This window comes from Ischnura elegans, chromosome 9 (assembly GCF_921293095.1).
Source record: "Ischnura elegans chromosome 9, ioIscEleg1.1, whole genome shotgun sequence".
Lineage (NCBI taxonomy): Eukaryota > Metazoa > Arthropoda > Insecta > Odonata > Coenagrionidae > Ischnura > Ischnura elegans.
The window spans coordinates 104,244,169-104,268,375 of NC_060254.1; the positions used below are offsets into that span (position 1 = coordinate 104,244,169).

The window sequence follows — 24,207 nt, forward strand, 5'->3', positions numbered from 1 at the left end:
TGTAACCACATAACACTGTTGTTCCTAATGTTCACATCCACTTATATTCCTTAAAATTCATCTCCAGGCTTACCAAGTTGAACGTTGGCCATTGAGGGTATCAGCTCAAACTCCTGTTTCTTTAGTTTAAACCTGAAGTTTAATGAAATTAATGACTATGTATTGAATTATAATGCGAGAATACTACCTTGTCTTTTCTTCAATCAAATTAAGAGTTTAAGTCAGGCACATTCTGATAAAAAGAAATTGAAAGGCAAATTAAAGAACCTCTCTATCGAAACATATGCTTTATTTACAGTCCTCACATTACTTCAGATTACTCCGCCTGTATTTTTAGTTTATTCTTAAATAGAATAGAAAGCGCTTTCGAAGATTGAATTTAAGTTAAGTATCTTTAGTCCGTCAAACGGTGGTTTTTAGTTAAATATACCTCAATTAAAAATGCGAATACATGAGCACATAATAAACATCCGCATCGAATCCTATGCTTATTTTCTTATCTTGGGTCATATATAGATAGACGAAGAGTATGCATATCCCACCCAGCATGCATATATAGAGCAAAAACATAAAGCACTATTAACAAGAGGATGGTGATAAATTCAAAAAATATATAGCCCCCAAACCAAAACGTATGGAAATTAAGTGTCTTTATTTCAAAGAGTTTATCACTCTGCAGTTGCACTATTTGATAAATCACATCATCATGAATGTAAACCTCAGTGGACACTCCTAATCACTCTTTATTTCCCCATCAAACTCGGATGTATATGTCCGTCAGCGACGTGAGTGGCGACTTTAGTAAACCCATTTAAATTCGCGATGGGTGGCAACACAGAGGACAAACAGAAGATCCTCTTTCTAATATTCGAGGCAAAAATTTGTGATTTTTTTACCTTTAATTATGACTTTCAGATATATGAATATTGATTTAAGAATCAGATCCTTCATTCATCAATTCATTTTATGAAAAATCCCAAATGCCGAATTAGGAGTGAAAGCACTGCAGCGCGTAAGAAAGGTGAAATGTGAAAAAAGGTGAAACCGCTGCAAAAAAACCATACCTGCATAGCATATAGTCATTCAATAGTCCAAGACTAGGGTTGACACCTTGCTTGTCCAGATACTCCACCTCATGCGTCAATAACAAATGACCTCCATATAGTCGTTGGTGGTGAACTGGGTGATCTGAAGACCTCGTGAATAACTTTTCCAAGCAAAAAGGCTATGGTAAGTCAGTTCGGCTGCCCAGGTAGAGCAAATTAAACATCATAAATATTTGCTGCACGCATGAACCCTGGCGATCACAAGTTGACAATATCGGTATGTTGACTTGAGCACACTTGGAAACTTGGACATCTTAGCAACCATACTGCTTATGCAATCCCTTTGACATCGGTGGTTACCACCCCTGGGTCCTCATTAGGGCCACGACAGTCCTATTTGATTAAAAAGTAGTGTGTTCATTTTCTCAAGACCTTAAACCGCGGTTGTGTCATTTTCACCAAGGTATTCAGAAGTTTTTCAATCTCGAAATTTTTTAGCATGCAAAACCCATGCAAAATTTTACATTTGGACCCACATTGTGAGGTCAACAATATTCTAACTTCTACTGTGTGGTGTTAGTGTAACTAAAATGAAAGCCAGGAGTAAAAATACAATTATAAATTTTTCACCAGTAAATGAGACAAACATAATCTTACAATATTGATACTCTCAGCGGAAGCCGTCAACATGGATGGCAGGTTAGAAACCCTGACTGGGCACATAATAACAGCGTCGAAGAAAAGCCTAACAAAAAAGGGATTCAAAAAGCGCAGTACTTCAAATTTTTATTAATTCAAGCTAATTCTACTTATACTTACAAAAAATAATATGCACAAAGGTAATAGAAAAATTGTTGCCATATTTTAGCATGTAGCGACAGTTGAATCATGCATTTTACAAAAGATCCCCAGTACCAACGAAAAGGAGGAACAAAAACGTATTTTACAAAGAATATGCTTAAATGGGAATATATAAGTTAATATTTAATTTTATAGAATATACCATTACACAACACAACATTATCAAGAGCAGTGAAAATGAATGAATACAGAAAATAATTTTTATAATACTTTAGTTCCTTATAAGAACACAGTAATACTTATTCACCATATCATAGTAATGAGAAAATATTAAAAAACAGTACCAAAAATTGGTGGATAAAATCAGCTAAAATAATAAAAAAGTGAATGAAAATAAATCAGTAATGTCACCATGAAGCATATTTCAACCAAAAGAATAAAAAAATGAAAACATTATAAACAGAACAAAGTTACACGAGCCAAAAATTAGATAACATTCTATCACTTCAAACCTCCTAAATACAAAGCACAAATACAGAATTTGATTTTGCACTAGGATACCATACTGCTTTAGCCAGAGGATAGTCCAATGCTGTAATTCAAGCAGGAGATGACATAAATAATTCATTAAAATCAACAATTGATTGGACAATTAGACTTTCCTCTGTTTATCCCCCTCCCCACGTAGAGGGAGCAGTTTGGATTTTGAGGGGGAGGGAGGGTGGGGAGGGATTTTTAGTGAAAGGAAGGGAGAGTTAGTGTCAGTATTGCTACTAACACTACCATTAGTACCACTACTACTACAAGCACACACTCACTCATAAAATCACATTCCATTCACTCATTCATAAAATCACATTCATCCATTCATACAGCCCTGCCTACCTAAATGCTACTTTATACGCCTGAGTTAATCAAACGCCTAAATACGGAATCGTGGCCACGATACACGAAGACCTGCCTAATCTGTGTTATTTCTACTCGACGGTAGGACGCAATATAAAATCCCTATTCTCCTGCCGCAAATCCTAACTATAGCTGGAAAAAAACATGCATTAATAAATAATATACAAAGACCCTGTACAATAATTGCAACAAAAAATGCAAAAAAACAACTATCTTCAGGCTTGGTGTCTTCTTTCTTCCTATCTTCATTCTTCATTTCTTCACGATAAAATCCTCAATTCTCTATTTGTCGGCACAGTAACCTTCAGGTGTCAATTTCATGGACCTGAACAGTTGTCTCCAAAAGCAATCGCTGTCGTTGTCCACAAGCTTGACCTGTGGTAATATAACAAAAACATTCTCATAATCCAACAAAGGAGAGACATAAAAAGTTGACTCTCAGCTCAGAAATATCATTTCGAGAAAGACGTTTAGAAAATATTAATTTTTAAGCGTGTAGAAATTTTTAAAATTAAAAAAATGCAAGAGTGTGTAATTCCAAATTCTTTGACGCTTATCAAATCGGCGATATTTCAATGTATTTTCTTTATTCTTTAAAAATTTTAAAGATATATTGGGCAATATTAAAAATTTTCCCGGAAATCATAACAGTGAGCTGAGTGTGTTATTAATATAACTTTTTTTACGACTTACTTGTACTTCATGGATATTACTAAAAATTGATAGCAAAAATTTATGTACTATTTTATGAAATGGAAAACAATAATGAAATTATAAAAATCAACACGATGAAATTATTTAAAAAGACGAAAACAGAAGTTACAAATATGGCATCCTTATTAAGGATAAAACAGCTATCCAGGAGAATGTATTATAATAATTTCTTGTGAGATGTAATTTAATATTTAAGTCTAATGATACGAAAGAATTAATATAATATATTTCTCAAGATCATGCAAAGAACCAGAGGTCTAAGTAATCACATCAGAAACAAAACAGCCGAAAAAAATGAAAAATATATACTCAATTTTCTGACACCATTGGCTTAATAAATATTTGACAGCAAGGAAAAAAGCGTCAACGGAAAATAGGTACCCAAAAATGAACAAAAATGAGTACCAATACATTATTTTTGCGACTTTTTTTTAAAATATGTCACTTATACTCGGAATATATAATTCACGGAAAAATTCAGATAGGTAGAAAATATGACCGGAATCTCATGTTTCACTCAGATAGGGTCTCCGAGGAAGTTATTACTTGAGCGCGCATGACGGATGCTGAGTTACTAAAAGCAAGGCCAATATGGAAGCCTCGACCTCGGCATTACAATGAAAAAATTAAACAGCAAAGTAAATACTTATGATAGATTCACGACAATTCCCATACCTGTCCTTCATTCGAATTATATTATTTCACAGAAATGAAGTTTCAAATCGAAATATATGAAAGCGAATGCTATCGCCGTCGCCAACCAATCAATGCCTTGAGATTCAGCGCAGGATTTTAGTTTTGTGAGTGTTACAAAAAAAGCGCGAAATCTTAATTTTGGGTGCGGTTGAATTAAATATTTTCGCGTAGGAAATGTGAAAATATTAATTTATTTTCTCAAGCAATCGTTACTTTTATCATCGAGGTTCCTGAATGTAAAAATCATAGTGTACCTATGTGATCATTAAATATTGGTTCTGAACTGAACTCAAAACTTGGAGGAGGAATGAATGAAATCTTACCGTCTGCTTGCGGCAACGAGCTGTATTCTTTCGATCTCTTTGCACGTGCTTTCATCGAGGCCTCGAGTAGTCAACTCACACAATACGATCCATCGAACTCTGTAATTGAAAAAAACGAACACTCATAAAGAGACAAACCAATACGCTTGAAAATCGGCTTCATGGCCGATTCAATCGATAAATTTTCTTATGGCGCATGGACGTCACAGTGTGAATAGGCTCACCTTTGAATTAGGTTTAAAAAACTTGTGTGAAAACGTTGAGTGAAAATAACATTTCCCGTATTGCAGAGGAAATCAAAATAACATTCTATTAATTAATAATACTTATTATTATAAAATGATTCCAATTAAATGGAACTATATCTCCCTTGAATAGGAAAAATGAAGGACTGATTTTGAAATGGGTAACCTTTCACAGGACAAAAAATAGTTAAATAACTCTGATTCAGAATGAAAAATCATGATGGAAAATAACATTTGTAATGAATAAACAGATAATTAGATACTAATTACAAATAAAAGTTATTCGGACTGCTTTATAATTTGAAAATATTTTGCGAAGACAGGTAAGGGAGGTGATATTTTGACTCGAAAACATTTGTAAAGAAAATACGTTGATGTGTTATTTTAAGTCATCCAGAAAAAAGTTGGCACAAAAAATATTTTGCCCATTGGAAATATTTTTTCATAACTTTTCAATTCAATTCAAAGTTAGTATAGATCCATGAAATTATATCACTTCCAGTCACTAAGTACCAAGTACAATTTTCAATCTGACAATGAGTAGTGAATGACTAAATTGAGGAGGATATTAAGTTCATTTGTTAATTTTAATGGCATTATGCGCAAATTAGAAGTTCAGTGTAAGCACAATTGAGTTCCGTTAATGAATGCAATATTGAACATTCTCAATCAACTCGTTAATTAAAAAATTTATATGGGAAACATAAACCAAATTTGAATGAATATTATGAGATCATACCGCTCCTTATCTGCTGCAACTCATGTAGAGCCGCAAGAAGCCGGCTCGGTGAGGTGCACCATCCCATCTTCTTCCAAGTGTCTTCTTTCTCCCTTTAGCATACCCAGAGATGGCTTGCGGACCTAGGGAGAGAGCGGGTTAGTGCATACACAAATAAATAACCCTTCCGAGGATTTGCACCACTCCAAAGCATCACACAAGAACGAGACAATGGAATCGATAGGAAATCATGAATTTCCTACTTAGTCACAGCCACATTCCTGCATGACGCAATGGAATTTGTAATGCAAAACCACGGCACAAAAAACTAAAGCTAACGCACGGAAAAAACGCCTAGCCTTACGCAAATTTATGTTCATCGGCCAAAAGGGCCCAAAGCTAAGATGTCACCTTCTTCTGGTTCCGCGATGCCATCCTATTCTGTCTTCTATTCTTCCGATGAATCTTCATTCTTCTCTTCACATCCAGCGATTGCTTGCGGACCTAGGGAGAGAGCGGGTTAGTGCATACACAAATAAATAACCCTTCCGAGGATTTGCACCGCTCCAAAGCATCACACAAGAACGAGACAATGGCATCGATAGGAAATCATAAATTTCCTACCTAGCCACAGCCACATTCCTGCATGACGCAATGGAATCCGTAATGCAAAACCACGGCAAAAAATAACTAAAACTAACGCACGGAATAAACGCCTAGCCTTACGCAAACTTTTTTTTTCATTGGCCATAAGGGCCCAAAACTAAGCCGCAAATATCGCACACGTCTTCTTACGATGCTTCTCTTCTTTCTTCCTTGAATACTTGCGTCTTCAATCTCCTCTTCTTCGTGCAGTCCTCACTCTTCCCTCCTTGATGTCCAGCGATGGCTTGAATCTGTGAAGAGGTAAGATTAGTGCATGCACAAATAAATAAATAACACTCACATGCAAGCCCTAACGCGACGCAACGGAAAAATACTCGCAGCACACGCAAATATAAATGATCACACGCAGAAAAATATCACACGAAATCACACGATAGATGAAAAAACACACGCTCTCGTATTCTTGCCGTTCTTCGAGCTCAATTTGATGTCTTCAATCTTCATGGCTGGAAGGGAAGGAGTTACAGACATGTTACAATTAAGTACAAACAAAGTAAACCCAGTTCACGCGAGGGATTATCAATGTCCACTCATTCCCGATATGCACACACATTATCTTCCCTCTTCATTCTTCGAGGCCCCCTTCGATGTCTTCAATCTTCGGGGCCTCAGCTACGTCTTCATTCTTCACTCCTGCAATAAATGCTGTTAGTACAAAACCCACCCAAATACCTTAAAAAAAACTACACACAAAAATACCCACGTGGATTTCCTGCCTAAGAATGCATTCTATGTCTCCTGGGACCGGTCTCATTCGTAGTAAATAACTTGAAAGTGCACTTTGTGGTACCTTTGTTTCAGCGCTGTTTCGAAACCTTTTCAAACTTGCTCCTTCGAGCCGTTACCTTTCGTGTACTGTTGATACCTAGAGCTCGTGCTTTGATAATCGAGGGTGAATTCACTTTCCACCAGGAGTCTTTCAAAACTCCTGTTGTGTGGTTTAGGTCGGCCCTATTTTACCATTTCACGTTCTAGATTACCTGATGTAAACCTGATGAAAATATACGGCAATGAACAGCGCCCGAGGAAAACTGCACTCTTATCAGCCTTCAACTCAAGTCGATGAATGGTGTTCATACTCTTCAATATTCATTCTGAAATTGAAAGAGCAAAAAAGAGGATTAAAATTCGAGTCAAATCTCTCTGAATAACATAAAAGGAATTAGCATTGGATGTCCCGCGAGGCCATCGTCTTCTTCTCTTCTTTATTCTTCCTGCTCCACCTTTCATTCTTCCCCTCATGTCCGGGGATTGGTTGCACCTAGAAGAGAGCAAAAAATTAAGTTAAATTCGGGGGTTAGATTATTAAACATGGGTCAATCCACCTTAATTCAACAAGCGTTTGTCCCTAAGAGACTCAGATTTTGATACCTGTATGGGTCTTCATCAACCACACACTAAATACCGTGAGATCTTTTTTTCATATGTGGTTTTAATGTACGTTATCAAATATTTTCCTAAAAAAATTGCGCTAAATCATATAAATCCAACAATTTAACTATCAAATTGTCGTAGAGACATTATTTATTGCTTATTTTACTGATAAGTCCTCTCGGTAGTCACTTTGAGTAAAATATTGCTAAAGTGCACTTATCTATTATTGTTATATCTAAATATTTAAAACATTGTTCAACAAATCAACTTTTTTCAAATAACCCATATCTCGGAAGTGGCCCAAGCATTTAATCTTTAGAATGCAGGCTCAATAATTTCCTTAGAATAACAAAAATTAAATTTAAATCAACTCCTGAATGATATTTTTTGGAAATATTTGAACGTTTACTTTTTCTCCCGTGCGGCTTTCCGATTACTTTTAATACTAGTCTATGGACGTGTACTCATAGACTGGTAGTCTATATCATAGTAATATGACCCACAGGTTCAACGGTAAACTATCAACCATGAATTCATCAAAATCTGACACCCTACGGGACAAGCTTTTTTGAAATTGAGGTGGAATGACTCAAAATATTATACCCGCCTGTCTTTATAAATCGTGGAAATGGATGCTAAAACAAAGGCTGTTTATTTAAAAAGAAGGACACCCAAAAAATTCAATGGAAATTCGCATATTTGTTCAGTGACTTTTAAACAACAGTCTATTTCTTTGGGAGCTTTCTAAAGTGATATTGAATAGGGTAGGTATATTAAAATATCTCGTAACAGATGAAATCATTGTACTTTAATGTGGAATTCTTTATATCCACTTTATTTTAGCAGTGAAAGATTTGTATACATATGTAAACTGACTCAGAAATATATAACTTTAAGTATTATAATAGCAACACTAGAGAATTCGTAGAATAAGCAGTACCAAAGAAATGCATAGCAAACAAACATTTTGGGAATTATTACACCGTATCAACTTTTTGTTTTAAAAAATAGGCAGGCAGCAAAATTTAAATATATAACTAAAAAAATTGATTTTATTGGCCACACGATATAGTATAAAATTACAAGTTGAACATGATTCTTTGAATTCCAATTTGTACAAATCCAAAGTTGCTTTGTTCCACCGAGATCACGATTTAACTTTATCTAGTTTATTTTGGATACGTTTATTTTAGATAAATTAATACGGAAGATAATTTTTAATCAATGATCAGAGTCAATATTTGCATAAAAATTTCCTTCTCTCTTCACATAAATCGTTGAACTTGATACTGGAAACAAAGGAGGCAGTCAAGCGAACCTTATTTCTATATTTCACGGGTTATCTTAGTGGTAAATAAAAAATCAATAACTTAAAACGATGACCCATATCCATGCGTTATTATCGCGACAGAATTGAAAACGTATGTTTAGTGTAAATACCATAATCTAACCTTCATTCGTTAGATTTATTAAAAAGCAATGTTTTATCATTTTTTTAGAAAAAAATTACGTGATACTTGCAAGGACCCCCTGATCCCGCACGTGAGATTGGGTGAGAATCGACTCGACCCTCTCGCCCCTCCTAAACGCCACATCTAATTAACCCTTTCGCTACTAAAAAAGTAAATATTCGCCCGGACGGTTTTTGACACGGAGGACGAAAGCCGCAAATATTCGTCATATATTTTCCGACGCAGGCCAAGGAATGCCGTAAATATCCGTATCGTTGCCCTTTTATGCCGGTCGAGGCTACGCGAAGTCTTATCTGGACCATCAACATATAAATTGTTAATGCATTAAATCCGTTAGTTAGGACGGCAGAGCTCCGTTCAAAAGTTGACAATGCACTGAAAAAAAACCGAGGAATTGAATTCGAAGACTGCAACATACGGGCAAACAACAATTGTCCATGTAGAAAATTCACATAAACTAATCATGAGTTGACCCGGAACCAATTCTGCTACTAGGGCTATCAACCCGGAAAGGAGGAAGACCAACTATACTTTGATCCCGAGATAATGCGGAAAAGTCGAAAAAGATTAGCGCTGAGGGAGTGTGATTATCCGTGAGACCCTTCTTAACCAATGTCCTGCAAAATGGTCCGTACAGAGGGGACGGAAGGGACCCTTGGGGCTCAGTCCAACAGTCATGCTAAGGCAACAACACCACTGTGTCGAAAGGGTTAATGGATACCCCCAAAGATGTAATATTCGTAGGAATTGGCTTGTTCGATACAGAGTAAATATATAGTTGACAGACGAAAGTGGTATATTTTGCTTGAATGCTGAAAAAAATGTGGAAATAAAATCCTTTGGAAATCAGCAAGGAAAGTGGCCATAGTTATATCATCGTGTGCATGCGACCAATATCTGTCAATCCTCGATTGAGTTAAATTCTTACGCTTAATATCGACAACACGCATTAAATATTCTATTCTTACTATGCGTTCTTACGTACGATGTATTCTTAGTTGAAATAGTTTTGATGATCCTAGAGGAGGAGATATAGTATATATCTATAACTACAACGCAAAGTATAATGTAGTAGTTATACATAGACGGTAGGTACAAATACTTTCTAAAGAAAGGAAAATCTAAAGAGAGGAAATTATTCGCCACGGAGCCCGAAAGAAAACACTTCCAAGACTCTTCCTCAGTGCATTCCATTTGCTGTAATTAATTCCGATTTTTCACAGACCCGGCTCCATCAGTTAAGTGGGGCTCGTGGGTGGCTACATGCAATTGAAAACTCAAATGTACAAAGAGGAGAGTTGAACATGGGCATATACTCATCACTCAGCACAAATAAATGGAGTGGTAAACGCCCTGAGTCACCGCTCCAACACAATAATCGACCAAAACAACTTTGCCGAAGAAAGGCGGAAACTAGAGGCCTTTCTGCGGGGAAATGAATTCGACGAAAGAATTATATAACGAGCACTGGTTAAGGTCATGAAAAAGAATGTTGAGGACAAAGCAGACACCGCAGAAACAGCGACCTCCTCAACAAATAACATCAGCGACCAAAAGAAAGTCTACTGCATATAAATAGGACAACGGACAGATTTGGAAATATCCTAAGAACATATCACATAAGGACAATCTTCTCTCCTCACGTGCAGATAAAAAATCTCTTAAAACCCGTCAAGGACAGAGCTCCACTACAAGTCGAAGGAGTCTACCGGATCCCTTGTCAAACCTGTGGGAAGAACTACATTGGCAGATCAGTTAGAACACGCCAGGAGGAACACGAGAGAGCAATTCAACTGGGGTAGTCAACTAAGTCCACGGCAGCCGAACACGCAGCGCTGGGCCACGCAATTTACCTTAAAGGAACAGAAATTGTCGCCTACGTGAAAGGCTTTCAAAAAATACTCGTCAGAGAAGCCATCGAAATAAAAAAGTGGAGAAGAACAATCTTAACAGAGACACCGGCCTTAAAATAATTCGTACTTGTCAAACCATAATTCGGAAAAACACTCAACAACCTACTCCTCCAACTCCCATTCCCCCCCTGAAACGAATACCAATAAATATATATGAATAAAAGTTTTTAACTGATTCTTAAATAGCCGAATTTCTTTTTTTTCACCAATACCTGGCTTTCTATCTGGGTTCACTACCAATAAATATGTATGAATAACAGTTCCTACTTCATCTGATTCACTTCAATAGGCGACCATCATTCTTCGGGATATGTTAGCGCCACCCGAAAATTGACGCAGCGACATAGACTTAAAAGTTTTTTCGTTGGCATAGTGATTATCGCTATCAATTTGTTGGTGGGGCTGTAAAGTATTAATAGGTTGAACTTTGCTACACCCTAACGGAAGAAATGATGGAAAGGATTTTAACGAAACATCCGAGAGTATTATTAAAAAAATTGATACTTTACTCACTACAGGCGCCGTAATGTCAATTAAATGCCTAAAATACTGCGACGTAGAAGGGTAGGGTCGACCACCACAACTATCCCTGTATGTCATAACTACGAATCGGCGAAATACAGTTGCCCGGAGTGGGAGACTTGTGGAGTGCAAGCTACAGATTAATACACGAAGGATCGCTAAATATTAATGCTGTAATAAGTATAATGCTTATCAAAAGCTACAATTAAAAAGCCACCAAATGTATGATGAAAGGTAGGTAATGGTTAAGATATAAAGCAAAACCCATAACTACTGCATCTCCGAATGTTTGTAAACCTAAAAAATTGCTAAGAAATGCAGAAGTGGAGTAAGTGAATCAAGATACAGCGGGAATAATAATGCAGATTAAAGGTGAAGAAAATGTAATAATTCTCGGTGAATTTAATGCCATCACTGACGAATCGAAGATGCGAGGAAAGCCGAGAAACAGGGATGATGTAAATCCAAAATGAAAGACTGACAAAGAACACAAGCTAGTGGTTTCGAATACAAAATAAAAATGATCACAGTCGAAGAAAAAGAGGAAAGTGATAGTGGACTTGATATATTCTAAGTTGATTAAATTCTACGAAGATGAAACGATTCATCGACAATAAAATGGACGGCAAAAGTGACCCTTAGACTTAAAACGACCGAGACTATGCCTCAATAGAGATGTTATATCACCAAAAATAATAAAATAAAAACATAAGAAAGCTGAGAAAAGTATTTGGTAGGCAGAAAATTAAGAAAATCGATATCAAGTGTAATTTCAGGAGGTAGAGGAGAACAAAATAGCATCGGATATGACCGAGAAGTCAGAGGAAGAGAGTCAGAAACATTATCACCATAAAATATTACAGTGTAGTAAAACACAAGGAGTCAAGAATGGCATAAAACCAGGGAAACAAACACTGGTAGCAGAATAACCAGGTGTAGAAACAAAAGAGAAATAACCAGTAGAACAGCCCAGGCGAAGCGATTATAGGAAAAAAACGACTAACGGATGATACGATAGCGAAAATAAAACAATTAAAGAACTAGAAAATTGACGGTAAAAGTTACCTTAAGGCTCTCATCAGCGACAATGCTATTTCACCCAAAATAAAAAAAATTAAAAACTGAAGAAAGCGGTGAAAAACATTTGGCAAGTAAAAAATTAAGAAAACTCGGTATCAAGTGTAATTTGAAGACGCAGAGTAGACCAAAGTAGCATCGGATGTGACCGAGAAATCAGAAGAAGAGAGTCAGAAACACTTGAGCAGTGGGCTATTGGAAGCAGCTGAAGAAGTTCTTGGGAGAAGGATAATCATCTGAATGGATCACGCAAAAAGTCTCGAATCTAACTGAGGCACAACTGAAGTACAAGAATACTTAAGCCGTGGAATTTCAAAGGAGAATAAAGAACGATATTTGACATGAAGTCAAGGAGGCCAGAGAAAAGCGGTCGAGGAATATGAAAACATCGTGCGCAAGGAAAACTAGAGGCTCGCTATGGGAATCTCTTCAAATTAATGAGCGTATGATGAATACCGTAAGTGACAAAAACGGAGAACTTTTGACTGATGACTAATAAAAACGAAGAGATGGATTGAATATCTGAATGAGACGTGTATAGAAGGGCGACTAACTAAGTACGAAATCAATTTAAATGAATATCGAATATTATACATTAGAGTGTAGCATAAGAATAGCATTAAACTAGGGAAAAAAACATTGGAAGAGGTCGACCAGTTTCTCGCCAAATTCCTTTAGTCTTTTTCTTCCTTGAATAATTTCACGCAGCAGTGGTGTGGATTAGAATTCCATGCTTATAATTTTGAATGAAGTTAATTAACAATGGCATATGAATGATCCACAATTCGTTTAAAAACACCAAGTAGGGGTAGGGCCAACATTATAGGGCCCAGCTATGAAGAATCAAGTATTGGGAGCAAAGTCAAGTGATCTGAGGCGGTGTTATTTCTCCCGTAATTTTCATAGTTTACAACTAAAAAGGCACCGATTACATCCAAGAAAAAATTGGGAGTTTACATGGATGAATATCCACGAGGAGACATGCTTATAATATTTGTAAAATAGAAAAACATTCTAGTAAAGGTGGGCAGAACAACGACCAATGCCATCTGAAAATCACCATCAAATACTAGAGTGTAGCAAACGGCAGGAAGTTAAGAATAGAATAAAATTAGTGAAAGAAAGATTGGAAGAGGTCACCAGTTTAAATATTTCGGAGGCAGAATAATCAATTGTAGAAACAAAAGAGAAATAATCAGTAGAACAGCCCAGGGCAAAAATACTTTTGGAACAAATAAACCATCAATTTGCTTAGAAAAGCAGGAAATTTTATAATGAAGTTTGGAAATATTTTATCAAAACTAACAATTCGAGTATGCTTCTCTATGGCAATGAATTATGGACAATGACAGCAGTGAAGAAACTGATGGGTATTATTCGGCTGTATGAAAATGAAATGCATCGTTCGAGTGAGGACTGCGGTATTCCTCAGAAGAGTGGGAGAGAATAGAAGCCTAGTCAATACTTAAAGTAGAATACACAACATTGCAATCGAACATATCTTGAAAACTGATCTTGATGGTCTAAGGAAGTCAATCCTCGAATGACAAGTGGTTGGTAAGAGCGGAAAATTAAGACGTCTGATTTCGTATTTAAGAAACCATAAATGAAGGATTTGAAAGAGCATTTGAGAGACCGTGGCATGTTTAAATGCTAAAATGAACCTCGCCAAATTCACCTGAACTACGTAAAATTAAAACAGCTTTAATTCCTCTTCGCCTTCATAGTCACGGATATTTATACCAGTAAACAGCTGAGAATTCGTGGCGCAAAACACTATTATAAAATAGGAAATGATGAAATATCATCATAAAAATTATCACAGAAGAAGTTAATTTTTGCGCACCGCACAGGATTTAGTTCTTAATTAGTTACTAACAGAGATATAGAGAAGTCAAATATTTATGTATTGGAATATTCAAAGGCCTATCATATGAAGTGAATGATATTGACTCACCATATTTCTTCAGTCTTCCTCTTCCTTGAAACCTCTTCGCAAATGCCCCATTCAACCCCAACCGTTTTACGGAACTGATCCGCCACCCCTATTCAATGGAGGACCTGAAAAGAAAAGTTCGCGTTAAAGGCTGACAATATTCACGCGACAAAAATATACACTTTACATGGAGCATAACTTAAAGATTATGTTGATATTAAAGGCTACAACAAATTATCATACTAACGACTCCAAAGGTGAAGTAAGTGGAAAAAATAAATTGCCAAGTGAAGTGCAGTAAATCCAATTAAGACCTCCAATATTCTATTACTTTTCCTCATCATCAAAATTATATGATAAATTATTGCGGAGTGGTTCCGGAGAGGCTGGTGCTTGTATTAACGAAATAAGTTAACTGCAATTTCCTAGGTTCAAATAACAAGGACTTTTTAAAATACCTCGTTGAAACATAATTACTTACGTGGAATAACTCGCCATTCAGGTACCAATTATGGTAAAAGCATGAATAAGGGATCCTAATGGCTAACAACTAAAGAAAACGCGGATAGAAGCTTCATTTTGAAATGTAATGTTCTCTCACAATCAACAACGAAGCAGCGTGGCTGGCATGAAATACACTGCTCCACGTCTAATGTAAATATCTTATACCTACAGTCAATGCGATAAAATTCATCATTTTGACACTCGTCAAAATAGTAACTAACCTGCTGAAGTACTAGAAGTAAGCTATCAGAGTCCCTTACGGATCATAATTACTGCAATCAAATCGATATATTTGATGTTCTAAAAACCTCGATAAATGTAAAGATAAAACTACTTACTCATTTCAAATGTCGACACATCATAACAGAATGTAACTGTCATAATTTACACATATTCCTAACGAATGTAGATGCTTTGTCAAAGGTCAAACGAATTGAATGATCGAATATTCGTTATGGCAATAAATCTAGTATTATGGAATTTCGTCCAATGACGTCCAACATCCAATTTTCACAAAAAATTATTTCAATTCAAAAGTCACAGGATTAAGAATGAAAACAGGATGGCTTTAATCCGAGAGGAGATTTCCCTATCACTAGCGTTCTTTAAAAAAACTACTCCGACACTAATATTAACTTCGGGCACATGGTAATAAAGTTGGAATATGGAGGTAGTTGGCGTTATAAATATTGTGACTCAAAATATATGCCACTCTAATCTCGATAACTGAATGGAATTGAACAAATTGAATTTGCGAAGGATATTACACTTTAAAGAGTACAATGAAAGTGAATTGAAAATAATATGAAAATGAATCACCAAACAAGTAATTAAGGTACTCACCTCTTAATCCCAAGAGAGCTTGCCGCGAACTGAAGTCCAGAATAGGAGGGAGGGGACGTTCCGACACTACGTCACCCACGTGACGTGTGCCTGTGACGTCACGATGATTTCGAACCAATTAATGTATTTAATCAACAAAAAACCGAGAAAAAGCGCTGAATATCTTAGATGTGGGTCCTTTGAAATTTTATCCAATGAAGTACATCAATAAATACGGTAATATTTTTTTTTATAATTAAAAAATTTATCGTGCGGAAAATCAATAAAACGTTCGGCCAATAAGATTCGTTCGTATGATTCCGCTATTATACAAAAATAGCGCGGAAATTCTCAAGCAGCCAACGGTCGAAACACACGTGATCAATGTTCCAGAATTTTCTAGTCATGTGTGAAGGTCATTAATTACGTTTGCAAAACACGTCACCGCATTACGAATAACAGTACATCAACGGTCCGCATTCAACTATCGTCCGCAAAGCAGCACCTCCCCTCCCCTTATTTACGAAGAAAGCACCAACCGTCCTTTCGGCAGAGTCACACTTCTGAATGTTTTCAATTTGTTGAATTCTTTTCCTGGACTGTTTTAACCGTACCTTCGTTCGTTGAAGTCACCGTCTCATTATGCCTAAACGAGGATGGAGAGCGATTATACGACGTACATATCAACAGAAATACTTAGAAGAAATGCAGCGGTTTTGACTGAGGTAAGTGAGCACAAGTAATTTTTATGAGATAGTGAACAGAGAAAGTAATTCTAATCATGATTGTCCTCATGCATTAACATGTTACTAATGTAGCTCACCATGTAAACTTACTCCATACGACAGTGATTAGCGGAGATATTTAGTGAGTTCGCGAGCGATAAGAGCTAATCACGCTATGGGATTTGTACATATGGGATAAGTATTTATGTGTTCTCAATAGCGCATAAAAATCTCTCCTTTACGATCCATTATTTGTCACAGATGTTTCAAATTTATCGAATATTTAAATATGAAAACCACACTGAGCATTAGTAGTTTCAATTCAATCATGGTTCAATGCATTGCTTAGATTAATACTCCTCTACGCATTATTTCGGTGGTAAAGATTCCATGAAACGGAAATGTTCTATCCATTTGTCCGTTGTAAGCCAGCTGCGAATGGGTCAATAATCTCCTAATTGCTGCCTTAAGTTTAATCGCAAAAAAGCATTCAAATAACACCCAAAAATATTTTCCATTTTGTTAATTAGCCGAGCGTAAACAATTAAATCTGGACAGTGCAAAACAGAGCTTTCAATTGCTTCGAAGATCTACAGTCTTCTATATGATCTATGCTTTTCAATTAAGTCCGCAATGTGATCATCTTCTTCCACTATGCCACGGATATCGATAAAATATCGAAGACTTGCATGCTCGCTTTTACATTTGTTCATTTATAATGGCGTTACTTAGTAGCTATCAAACCTTTCTTGGCCTCAAAGTAGTGTCGCTAACTAAGCCTGAATAATTATGGCATTATACTTTAATGTACACGCCGATGAAATTAGTAGCTCTTGATTGAATTATAAAAATAACATAGTAGTATTTATTTTTCTGGTCATTCGCAGATTCGTTTCCCTGATAGCCAAGTTCAACTTGGGCCAACGGATGGAGTAACCTGATGCCGTCTTCTTTATACAAAGAGATTGCTAAATGGTTCATTACGAACCAACTGAAGATATAAGTCACCTGCGAAAGTTACCACTTCAAGGATAGCGTAATGAAGGACAGATGAAATTGATTTCTTCCGTGAAGGATCTTGGTCTTCATCTTCAAATTTTACGCAAGGTAAGTCATGTCGTTATGATTTCATCATTAGATTTAATCATTTTGTAACGACTCAAATTAATTATCTTTGATATAGCAAATTTTGTTCATCAGTAAAGGCATAAAAACTGGCATCTTGAGTAGGTTTAAACATATTTTAAATTAATACAAATTTTTGTTTTATTTTCCCCGAAATAAAACCATTGTCGACTAGAATTATTACGGATTTTAGGCCCCAATTCTTGGCGCCAGCAGGCATGCCTATTCGAAGTTCTGTGTTTGGAGAGGTTAAAGTGAAGGAGATTTCGCAACAGATCATCGAAGCCACAATGATGCGTCACTAACATTCTTGCAAATTTCAAGAAAAAGCTGTACGGAAATAATCAATGAATTTCAACTTCAGCACAAGCCAAGTTCATTGGTATTAGCTTGGTCACCTTTACTAGAGGGAAATTTCAATTGACAAATTGAAACTAAATGAGTTTATGGATTGTAATCAACGCGTTTCTGCATGGGAATATTTCTGAATGTGTAATTCAGACTTTGCCAGCGTGGTTTGCTTATCAGTATTGTGTTCATTAATGATAATGGTCGTAGTCAACAAAAGCTGAAGAGATAAAAATTCGTACGCCTCATAACTTTTAAACATGAGATTAGCCGACTAAGTATTCGGTCAGTATATTAGAATATTCTTTCGCAACTCACGAGTTATGTCAGTACAAGAGGAAAGGTGTCGTGGTTTACTTCAGCTTTCAAACGGTTCCGATTTTTCTGTAAACTACGCGACGAAGGAAAAATATGGAGAGGGGTTATCTTGGATAAAAAAGTGAACGAAGCAAATGTGGCAGAAATATTGAATTAGCACTTATGGCTTGCGTTTTGTCTGAGATTTACACGGTCGGCACGTAAGGGATCAAATCAAGGTACATACAATGAAACACGCAAAACAATAGGTTTAGATTATAGCGAGTCATACGGTTAATGATCCACGTAGGTTTGCATATTCATGTTTTTAAAGCGCAGTGGGAAGTGGAGAAGAAGCTTATCTACTTCTACCAACCAAACACCTTTCTCACTTCAACTCTCTTTTCCAAAGAGGTGATTCAGCTGTACTTTTCTATTTGACCCTGTTATCACTGAACAAAAACCTTTTTGAGAACTTTATTTTCACAACACTGCTTGCACTTTCAGACACTTTACAGATTAAAAACTGTTAGAAATGGCGTATCAGTATGGGGTGTAAAATTAAAGCATTGGAACATTACGAAGTTCTATACGAGCATTAGGAATATTCATCCCAAGGCATCTTAAATCAACTTAGTCGAACCTGTAGAAATTGGTGGCCAGATCACGCGATAGCGAAAGAGCAGTACTAGGAAATGTATACCTATTGAACTAATCTGAAAATCCTTTTTTATTCACCCCGCCATACTACAAAAACCGATAGCTTCAACATTCAAAGACACTCTACGAATAAACTCCTGAAATATTTTTCATTTTCAGGAGACTCCGCGAATTGGGTCAAAGAATTTTCCTTCTCCTCAGAAAAAATGGAGCGATATCACTTCTGTTTAAAATTATTTTATGCAAAATTGTTAAACCTCCATGTTGAATAAAACTGCAAGAGGAGAAGACTCCCTACCTTTCACTTGCTTCCAGGTCCATCGACGACAGAGCTCAGCTTTAAAACAGCGACACCCCAAAATACTTATATTCACAAGCACTTCACATTGAACACAACACTGACAATGAATTATTTGATGGAACCATGACACTTTCACTTCACTCTTTAGCAAATGAGTAACACATTCTGGTATCTTCACATAATTCTAAGAGACATGCACACTGCTTTCATCGTGATGAAGAACCATTTATTATTATCCAAACGTTGAGGAAAAGGCTCGAAGAGATCGTTGGCAACTTGATTTTAGAATTGCACTGTCAATCACTGAATTAATTGAATTGTTCACTCCACCTTTTGTAAACTGTAAAAAGAACAAGAAGTAGCTTTAAGCTATAGCACTAAAAATTTGGTACTGATGAAAGGAAAGGTTCTTAATCATTATACTCGGAAGTAACATGAAGTCGAAACCAAGGATGTGGGTACAAAAACTCCAATAATTGTGTCCAAATAATTTTCCAAAGAATGTTTCCTACTTGATCAAAAATCATGAACAATTATGATTAAATTTGTAGGTTATCATGGATTAATAGGTTATTTACGAGAATAGGACTCACCCGTACACTTCTGCGAGGGAGGACACACCTCCTTACCCTATCCGAACTGCTGTGAGGCTCAAACTTAACTAGGTATGATGGAATGAGGAATTAGGGGAAAACTCAAAGTGACGCACTGCTTCTAACATACAGTCCTGAGAGGTAAAGAGGGCGGGGAATCACTTAGGATATCAGGGGATGTTGCCGTGAACAAATAGCTCAAGTCAGAGTCAAAATTGTTGGACTGATTTCGAGTCCAAGCGCATCGCGAATGCGTTCGGGAGAGGCTCGGTTTGCGCGTCGTTGGGTGGAGAGCTGGTTGTTAAGGGGAGGTATTGAAGGAGAAGGAGAGGGGATGGGGGAAAGGGAATGAGGGCGCCACAAAAGAGACCCTCAACATTCCTCTCCTGACGTCACGTACTTAGGTCACGAGGTACGCTTTACTGCGTATAGTCGCAGAGTGAGCTCTTATGTTAACTTAACTGTGTTAAAGCAAATGAAATTACAAGTACGAGTGAACACGTGAATCAATGAACCAAAGCCCCTGATATGGACGTATATTATGCCATTATGCGTAATATTACAATGACCGTGCGGTTCGGGAGCGGTGGTCCTCTTGCATGCTGCAAGATGGTGATTAATCATCCCCTGCCAAACATCCGAAAAGTGGCACGCAGAGAATTATGTTGAATTAGAAGATTTAGAACATGCAGTAATTTCTGTTCAATCGCCTGCTTAATTGGTTTGGTTACACGGTGAATTCTTAAGTTAATATATTTAAGTTTACACATTTCCTTTCACGTTTTATGTATCCTTTTACCTAACATAAACACCAAGGAGAACTTCTTAATCATTATACACGCAAGAAACATGTGATAAATGTTTTTCATGATAAGTTCTAATTCGATTATTATAGTGAGCTTTAAAGGCTCAACTCAACTATAAAGTATCACGGGATTAACTTCCATCCGAATGTGACTTCCTTTTTATAGGATGAACTGTGCTATACAGAACTGCAATACATTACTTATCTTATGCCATCACCGCTTTTATTTATTGCATAATTTTATGCCTAGGTGGAGGTTGGTGCGAAGGCGGTAGGTGACGAGGATTTTAGTTTTCTGATCCCCCGACCAACCAACCACCTCAAGTATAGATAGTTAAGATGTAATGGCTTATATTATATACCTGATTATTTTCATTCGTGTTCAGTATTTTCTGTCATCTTTTTGATCTTCCTGATTTAATATTATTTACCTGAGTATTGATTATTTTTTAATTATTCTTTGTATGTTCTTTCTCATTACCGGGGGCTGTTTTATTCTATCTCCAATGGGTCATGACTAAAAGAAAAAGTGATCGAACAAAAATCATTTCATTGCTAAATAATAAGTACACATTTGCTTCATTTTCGACGCAATGGCCTCGGGGAAGGTTGTTCTCCATAGAACGTTGCTGCGAATGCCTTTCAATGATTTTACCGCTTACCTGAATCTAATCGTCCGCTTAAAAGCGCTTTTTCCTAGCCAAATTGTCACTCCGCGAAATATGCAAGTCAAAAATCGCAAGTTCATTATTGGAAAGGAGGGTTATCGTAAACGCCCCATTGAAATTGCTCAAAGAACAGTTGGGTAGCACAAGCACATAGGGGACGGGCGGTGTCATGCATCAGAACACTTACAGAATTCAGCACGCCTCTTATTTTATTTTGAATGGCTCCGCGCAATCGGCGAGTTATTTACACCAAGCATTTGCATTTATCGTGAAACCCGGCAGAATGAAATCAAAAAGTAACACGTCTCATTTGTCCCAAAACAAAGAAGCATAATAATTCGATTGTTTGAAGATCGCCTGAATTTCATTTGTTTGCTTGGTGATTTTTAATGCCTCCATTGCTTATGCTGTATCTTTCTTTCAGGTGTCATATGTCGTAAGTATGTTATACGTCTAAACCTTGGCCACAGTTGATTTTTTTATATATCTCTTTTAAAAGCATAAAGGACAAGAAATTTCAATTCCCATTCATCAAATTTCGTTCTTGTTGCTCCATGGTTCTCACAACGCGAGAGAATCAATGGCTGTTATATTGTTAATGAGGCTTGCTACTAGCCTTAAACGGACAACTTATGTTCTCAGATGACTGAGCTTGTGGTAAGGAGGGTGTGGAGTTGCCCGCTGCCTGCAGTACCCTTCCTCGATCCATGCAATAGATTGAAATTGCACTCAGCGTCCAAAAGAACGGAAGGGCTGGCGGGCGCAGAGTCACCGATCGCTTTCTACCTTCTCCCCTCCTCAGATCCTGCATCCGAGCCAGTGGTCGCCAAAGTGGACCTGCTATCTCCCCATGTCCAACTGAGAGAACATCTGTGGCCCAAGTCCAGGACAGCGCGGCTTGCGATGGTGTTGGGGAACAGATGGTGCCGGTGTGTTTCTGGAATGAGCGGGTGATTGCCATTGGGAAGGCGGACGGATGAGGGAAAAATCGTTCTTTTCATCAAATTCTAATCTCAGGTAGTCTACCATGATACTCATACTATCTGAGCGCTACTTAATCTTAAAATTTAGAGTAACTTCTTTTCACACGATTGAATATATTTTTCATTGGTCATCCTGTGATTCTAATATGACTTGATGTCCATTGGTCTTCTTCTTTATAAAGTTATTTTAGAGTCATATGTGAGGTAGGTGCTCGAGACAAAATTAATCCAAAATTCACAATATCGTCGAAGTTAATATCTGCCACATGTTTCTGAAAGAAAATTTCTGCGCGACCTAGCCAATATAAGATAACATGAAATACTTAAAATTCCAATTTGATATAGCATAAAACCTACTTTATTAAACCATTCTAAATTTCATCTTACGCCCATTAAGTACCATGTATTTCTCTCCTATCTACCTTCCTTCAGCGGCATCTTGTCTCTCTTTTATTCTCTAATTACTAAGTCTATTAGTTGAGAAAATAAATGATTCAATCAATAATATAAATAATAAATGTTCAACTACTTCCTGAAAAATGCGCATGTGGCCATAAAACAATTGGTGTAGCAATGGGAACTTATGGGAACTGTTCTCCACGATTGAATTTAAAAATATATTGTAAATTATCTCAATGACTTGAGCCTTATTGTCTAGGCTATAACAAAAAGGACGAGTTTTTTCAATCATAAAAGATTGTTATAATGTAGTGGACTAATTCCGATTTATTTAAAACACAGCACCTCACAAATAGCATCACCATGAAATCCGCTGTACGAATAATGCAAAGGACAACGAGAGCGCGACGCAAGACAACACAGCGGACACTCTACGCCATCTATTCACCAGCCCTGATGAGGACACGGTGGTCTATTTGGGGGTTTTATCGGCTTCCCTTAAGTTTCGGACGAATACCATATCACAAGGCATCACGGAAGAAGAGAGTTCCAGATGATTTTGACTTAACCATGTTTGCCACATTGTCACTAATAAATGTATTAAATAATAGTAACTTATTGACTAGGCTTGACGACGAATAGATACTGTAGCGAGATATTTATGTATTTATCTATTGTAGCTTAATTAATGAGGTTCATGGATCAATTTTTTGGCAATGCCCAAGTTTGCTGTAAAATATTCTAACGATAATTTTTGTCGATGCCATAATTTGAGCCATTAGCATTTGTAACAACCCATCAGAATCACTTACTTGATTTTAGGAAATTAAATGTATAACAATATTTTAATAATAAATAAAGTGAAAACATCAGCCACTATGGAGGAGCAGCAGAAAGAGTGAAGAGGTAAAGAAAAAGCAGTTCCATGGTAGTTCTATCAAGTCAGTATTTGTGGTAAGTATTCATTGTTATGGCGGCTTGTCATACCCTCCGAAGAACAGAGGGATGTGTTCCAAACGCCGTCCTCAAAGTGCTACGGCAAGCAAGGTGCAATATTTGAAAAATCTCCGCCTCCACTAGCATTTGTACCCGGTTACACAGGGAGCAATTAGTTATGACTGATATAAATATATAACTCTAGTTATCACAGCAACTAGACCCCAGAGTGTTACTTTAAGAAACAATTACATACATTCTCTTTTTCCTATTTTAAAATTCATTAAATGAATGCATGTCAAATAGCTCTTAAAGAAATTCGCCGTTAGTGCAGGTTTCTAATTGTGAAATTTGTTTAAACACGTAGCTCACGAAAAGAAGGGTTCGTGTCTAATTCTAGATTTTATATCAATCGCCTGGTTTAAAAGATTCACTTTCCAACATCCGTTGAGTACGGTGATCCCCGCAGCCAGCAGCCGTCTCCGGACTGCTGGACTGGCGGATGCAATTTTATCTCCCTTTTTTATTTTATCATAGGCGGTCGCTATTTATCTCTAAGCAACACGCCCGACAGAATTCCATATATAACTGGGTAAATATTTCGGGGTAAGTCGATGATCATTTTGTATAAT

General features: G+C 36.8%; 1 long non-coding RNA gene across 1 annotated transcript; it reads left to right on the plus strand.

Annotated features, from left to right (window-relative positions):
• The first annotated feature begins 21,634 nt into the window (after nucleotides 1-21,634).
• Nucleotides 21,635-23,231, plus strand: LOC124165163. The gene is made up of 3 exons (XR_006866138.1): nucleotides 21,635-21,693; nucleotides 22,060-22,274; nucleotides 22,982-23,231. It is a non-coding gene; the product is annotated as an uncharacterized LOC124165163 (long non-coding RNA).
• Nucleotides 23,232-24,207: the final 976 nt, after the last annotated feature.